At 39.8% G+C, this 7143-nt stretch overlaps 1 protein-coding gene across 1 annotated transcript in view; it reads right to left on the bottom strand.

Moving 5' to 3' along the window:
* LOC124277313 (peripheral plasma membrane protein CASK-like) overlaps positions 1-7143 on the bottom strand; it is a 400363-nt gene that overhangs the window by 192655 nt on the left and 200565 nt on the right.

Raw genomic sequence — 7143 nt, 5'->3', positions numbered from 1 at the left:
CGGGTCATCCGCAGTGGACACTTTAACCACTAGACTACCCCACCGCCCCTTATACCCAACAGGAACTTCACCATGTTTGATACACTTTCCATAACAAAATCCAAAATCTACAACAACCATATCATAGAACCCAAATTACTTCTGTTCACAGAATAAAAACCTTAAAACAAACTTACAATTTGCAATATTGGCTCAAGGAAGAATGTTCATCTCTCCAATGAGTTACTTGAAACTCTGAACACCATTTGTGAGGGGCATCGCAACAGATCATTTCCTTCATGGGAATAAAAACAAATAGTCTATTCCCGACAAATTTTACAAAATGGTGTTGGACATATTTCCATGGAAATGATATAATTCCTGCGGGCCAGTCTGAGACAATTGTTCTCTTCAAGATTGTCTTCTTTAATGGAATCTAACAATTTTGGGTGAAACCCGACTACTCTTCTGGGACCTAGAAGCGGGATAGGTGTACAAGACTCGAACAGAGCCAAACAGGCAATTCCCACACAGCACTTCACAAAATGAAGTTAACAGACTGTGTCCACAATTCAATTAGATTATTATTTTCCCAACACTCTCCATCCTTTTGTTTTTGTAAGGAAGCGTCTGTAAGGAAATCGCCACAGACAACTGAAATGCCATGAAAATTGGAAATCCTCATTCCGCTTGCATCCCAATCCTGATTTTGTGTGTCCCAACCACTCCCCCTATTCTACCAGTTGCATTAGGCAGACTCTATCAACTATTTTCCTTCTAAAATGTCAAACATGAAATTCTATTGATTTTCTGTAGGATCACTTCATTCCTTTGAGGAAAGGTCGTGTGCATGGGTAGCGTTTTCGGAAGAGAACACTGTTTGATGTACAATGCCAACGCTCCACAGGAAGGTCTCTGTTGTATACAGTCCTCCCTTTTTAAAATGTTCCTGTTATAATGCCATTCTGGTTATAATGCCCCCTCTTCATATGCCACCCTGGTTATAACATTCCAGGTAATAATGCCCCTTCTCCATAATGCCACCATGGTTATAACATTCATGATAATAATGATCCCTCACAATGCCACCATGGTTATAACATTCATGATAATAATGATCCCTCACCATGCCACCCTGTTTATAACATTCCTGGTAATAATGCTCCTCACCATGCCAACATTGTTATAACATTCCTGGTAATAATGCTCCCTCTTCATAATGCCACTCTGGTTATAATGTCTGTTGATAATGCCACCCTGGTAATAACATCCCTGGTTATAACCCCCCTGTTCATAATGCCACACTCATAACATTCCTGGTAATAATGCTCCCTCTCCATAATGCCGTCCTGGTTATAACATTCCTGGTAATAATGCCCTCTTCATAATGTCAACATGGTTATAACATTCCTGGAAATAATGCCATCTTCGTAATGCCACATGTTATAACATCCATGGTTAGAATCACCTGTTCATAATGCCACAGGTTATAACATCCATGGTTATAACCCACGTTCATAATGCCACAGGTTATAACATCCATGGTTATAACATACTTGATAATGCCATCTTGGTTATAACATTCCTGTTTATAATGCAACCCCGGTCTCTGTTACACACAGTCATCCCTTGTCATAACACACCCTGTTACAATGCTGTAATGGCTAACAAGACACCGGTGCTAATTTCTGTGATTATATTGTCAACCTGGTTATAATGTCCAGCCTTATAATGCCTCTGGATATAACACCACAAACATTCTTATGTCTCTGGTTATAATGCTTGTCTAGCTATAATATTCCCTGGCTATACTGACTGACTGACTGAGTTTAGGTTTACGCAGCTTTTAGCAATATTCCAGCAATAACATGGCAGGGGACACCAGAAATGGGCTTCACACATTGTGCCCATGTGGGGAAACGAACCGGGGTCTTCGGCGTGACGAGCCAACGCTTTAACCACTAGCCTACCCCACTGCCCCTCCTTGGCCATAACATCACACTGGTCATTCAATACCTTTTCAGAACAAAGACGGTGACCAGAAGCCATGACACATGTGTCAATGCACTTGCAAAGGTTTGTTTTAGATTGTGCTTCTGACAAACTGACCAATTATCAGGTGGCACAAGGCTGACTTATGTGACAGAGTTTGTTCAATCTGCATTTAAACTATGCACAAATGGCCCAAAAAGGATTTCCTCTACAAGTACTATTCAAGACCTATTCTAGCCCGGATCTTCACGGGTCAAAATGGCTAAGTGCAGCGTTAAACAACAAACACAATCCTCTCCATATGACCAGCAGAGGATCATGGGAACCCATCCAGCCTGGAATTCTGGTACCAGCAGCACATATCTGGGGAATAAACCCAAGAGATAGAAGACTTAATTGGCACAAGAAGAGTGAACCACAGGCAAATCTAAATTTATGGCTCTGAGAGCCGATGCATCACGAAACATGTAAATGCCACCATAAGAAGGTGGGAACGAGTCTATGCTGCGAATAATTTACAAACACAATCTCGTTTTTATTCCTTCCAGGATGTATCAAACTTTTAAATTAAATCAGCTGAATATTGAATTCAGAAATTCCATTCAATTTCCATCAGAGGGAAAAAAATATCCAAATTTGGTGTAGTGTTTCAGATGGTAAGGAAGGCTTCTCGAAGATTAAACCAGCATCTGACCGAGCAAAGACCTCCGATAAACAACAGCGTATACATGTGAACAGCAGTTTGACTGAGCATCATGAATAATACGTGACTGATGAGGCTCTGTGGCACTGATGCCTATCACGAGAGCACTATAATGATAGATCAAATTAAATGTATTTTTCTGACAAGGCTTCTTGACTAACTACACACTACAACTCATAACCGTATCCTCCACTGCTTGATCCCGAAGAACATTGTTATACACACACACACAGGGTGGCATGAATGGTCTTCAGATGTTTGGTATAGTGGTACCACTGACACAACTGGCCAACTCCAAACAACATTTGTACAAGACTCCAGCAGTGTAGCTGATAAGATCCAAGGTCTGGTGAAATGTCTTGTAAGTTAATGGCCGTCATGTACGGCTAACTTAAATCAGCTCTGCAATGCTGAAAAACATTGCCAGGAATTATGGGATATCCGCTAAGCTGTGTGAAGATCTTTGAGTGAATGCATCGCGATGTGAAACCAATGCATGGGTTAACGGTAATGAGTCCCATAATGCAACGTTACAAACAACAAATGATAGCTTGGCTGCTGAGGCGCTTAAATGTCCATCGAGAGACAGCAAAACGTAAAAGCTATGCAGGGACTGGCTTTAATAATCTGAAGGGGAAGAAAGGTTCGTTTGCAATATTGGCAAGCTCTCTCACAAAACAAACAAAAATCTTCAACAAAAATTACCAAAACGGATTCGCGCCCAAACTGCGCCTACAAACGAACTTTCAACGACTGCCTCAATTAATCAACGAGGTGAAGCAGACGTGACATAAATTTCTAAAACTTGATTTACCTATGCAGGATGAAACCAAACTAACACAATCCCTATCAAATAATTGGATGAAAAAAAAGTGAATCCATCCAACACTACTTCAGAAAAATGTGCAATTTCATTAAAGTGCCATGCAAATGTGGACAAAGGCGCCATCCCAGTGTTGGCGATTTTGTTCCAGTTTATCACCTACAGGTCAGTCAATGTCACAAGTCCGTCATTTAATCAGCTAGAGACGCACAACAGGAAGTCGAGCAGACAGGTCAAACGCCAGTCTGGCCACCCAACTCTTTTCTCCTAAATCTCTTTTTAGAATTTACAAACAGTAATTATCCAAATCAATAATCTCCGAACCGATTTCTCCTTCATTTATTTCGAGTCAAAACAATTCCAGAGTATGAAGACTGACAGCTTCACAGATCTGTAAACCTTGTCTGAAACATGGCCTTTATTTAGATACGTTTGTAATTTTAGAAAATATGTCCTTATCTAAAATCTATGGGCAACAAAGTTCCCACAAAACTGCGAAGAATTTTTATTTAAATCAACAAGTTTCAAATTCCTATAATCTGCCACATTGTAGCCCATGCTTGTCTATCAATGGGGATTCTGTGATGAGTTTGTCCCTGGCAACCCATGCTCTTCTCTGAAAGGATTCTGTACGTCCAATGTAGCCATGCTTATTTCCCCAGGCAGAATAAATCCCTAGTTTCAACATACAAAACACTGGGCTCGATTAGTGAAATATACAAGCACTGGACTTGGGCACTGGAGATTCCGAATGTAGCACTGTAACTAATGATATTAGACTGGGATGATACCAAATGTACTACTGATGACTAAATGGTGTAACATTTTGTATTCCCCAGTCTTTTATCTGCGACACTGTGTTGTCATGTATTCCCCAGTCTTTTATCTGCGACATTGTTATGTCATGTATTCCCCAGTCTTTTATCTGCAACAGTGTTATGTCTTGTATTCCCCAGTCTTTTATCTGCAACAGTGTTATGTCTTGTATTCCCCAGTTTTGTATCTGCTACAGTGCTACATCTTGTATCCCCCAGTTTTGTATCTACTACATTGTTACGTCTTGTATTCCCCAGTCTTGTATCTGTTACAGTGTTACATCTTGTATTCCCCATGCAGTTTTGTATCTGCTACAGTGCTACATCTTGTATCCCCCAGTCTTGAATCTGCTACAGTGTTACATCTTGTATTCCCAGTCTTGTATCTGCTACAGTGTTAAATCTTGTATTCCCCAGTCTTGTATCTACTACAGTGTTACGTCTTGTATTCCCCAGTCTTGTATCTACTACATTCTTACGTCTTGTATCTGCTACAGTGTTACGTCTTGTATTCCCCAGTCTTGTATCTGTTACAGTGTTACATCTTGTATTCCCCATGCAGTTTTGTATCTGCTACAGTGCTACATCTTGTATCCCCCAGTTTTGTATCTACTACATTGTTACATCTTGTATTCCCCAGTCTTGTATCTACTACATTGTTACGTCTTGTATTCCCCAGTCTTGTATCTACTACAGTGTTACATCTTGTATTCCCAGTCTTGTATCTGCTACAGTGTTAAATCTTGTATTCCACATGCAGTTTTGTATCTGCTACAGTGCTACATCTTGTATCCCCCAGTCTTGTATCTACTACAGTGTTACGTCTTGTATTCCCCAGTCTTGTATCTACTACATTGTTACGTCTTGTATTCTCCAGTCTTGTATCTGCTACAGTGTTACATCTTGTATTCCCCATGCAGTTTTGTATCTGCTACAGTGCTACATCTTGTATCCCCAGTTTTGTATCTACTACATTGTTACATCTTGTATTCCCCAGTCTTGTATCTACTACATTGTTACGTCTTGTATTCCCCAGTCTTGTATCTACTACAGTGTTACATCTTGTATTCCCCATGCAGTCTTGTATCTACTACAGTGTTACATCTTGTATCCCCCAGTCTTGTATCTGCTACAGTGTTACGTCTTGTATTCCCCAGTCTTGTATCTGCTACAGTGTTAAATCTTGTATTCCCCAGTCTTGTATCTACTACAGTGTTACATCTTATATTCCCCAGTCTTGTATCTACTACAGTGTTAAATCTTGTATTCCCCAGTCTTGTATCTGCTACAGTGTTACATCTTGTATCCCCCAGTCTTGTATCTGCTACATTGTTACGTCTTGTATTCCCCAGTCTTGTATCTGCTACATTGTAATGCCTTGTATTCCCCCAGTCTTGTATCTGCTACAGTGTTACACCCACGCTCCTGGAATGTTGTATTCTGCAAATCTGACTCCCGGAAACTTTCCTTTCAAATAACCTAATCCTCTAACAGTAGATGCCCCAATGCCATTCCAGGAAAATTGGCTGGCAATGTCCGTCAGCAACACTGATAACATATGTAAATACTGAAGAAACTAAAGCTAGGAATAAAACAGAATATCTGTAGAACACTTCTTCTATCTGCCTTGTTCAAACACACAGGACCATTAGCTGGGCGACTTGGCAATATTTGAAGCGATCATGATCAGGGGATTTGGAAACGCCAAACAAGACCTCGGGATGAGGCATGCAGAATGATTCCTCCTCACAACAGATTACACATTACCACGACAGATTAAAAATATTTCTATAGAACAATCTGACCCCACAGATCTCTGGTGCTTGTTTTTATGTTAAAGTCGATTTTGTATTCTTGGAAATGTTGAAGTTGCGCCAGAAAATCATAATCAGGGAACGATTCATATAGATTCCAACAAAGCTCCCATTAAATGATGCTACACAATTACTTGATAAATCTTCGATTATAACTAGAAAACTAGGTCTAGTGCTCCGTACAAAACCTACAGTAAAGTGAGTGAGTGAGTGAGTGGGAATATTCATCACAGATCCACTATGATAATTATAATCGATGAGATAACATTGTTTTATGCCATAATCTGCAAGACTCTTGAATATCTTCAATGATGTCATGATGTGAATGACTCAGGTTTAAAATGAACCTTAAACCCCTGGTTAGACTGTGAAGTCTTATGTGAATAAATAAGATCATACATCACCCTTTAGCCAAGGGAATTTCTATGAACATCAAAAATACATTTTCGCCATGTTAACTGGACATCTGATAATTTGTAAATTGCTGCGCTTTAAAAATGCATGCATTATTATTATTATTATTAGCATAATGGGGTGTATGGAACTTGTGTTACATTTTTGCCCTCACCAATGTTAAAGATTGCATGTGACCTTGTACTAATGCTTAACTGATCGGTCTGTGAAATTACTATTGTTGTCTTTTATTTATAAGAAACAGATTTAAACAAACTGTACACACCATTTTTAAGGTACCTCCATAAACGTAAAATTATATAGAAACCACTTCTTAATGATATACCTCCCACACTTCTGTCACTTCAACGCAAAACACTCCCATCCACTAGCCATCCTCTCTGCCCTGAGTCCTGGTACTACGGAGGTTTCCATGCAGTTATGTTCACCAGGAACAAATACACTGATAGTTATCTGTAGCTGAATAGATGTAACTACAAGTTTATTTTCATCGGCTGCTGAACTCCAGCTGAGGAACCATTGATCACCCAGGATGATCAGGGTTCGGAATCTTGTCTATGAGCACAGTCAGTAATATTTTAGCTGTATCATGGCTACTTGAAA

Source organism: Haliotis rubra, unplaced genomic scaffold (assembly GCF_003918875.1).
Source record: "Haliotis rubra isolate DU_JTF1 unplaced genomic scaffold, ASM391887v1 Scf22, whole genome shotgun sequence".
NCBI lineage: Eukaryota > Metazoa > Mollusca > Gastropoda > Lepetellida > Haliotidae > Haliotis > Haliotis rubra.
Note: the sequence above shows the minus strand (reverse complement) of the source record. Positions and strands in the feature narration are given on the sequence as shown.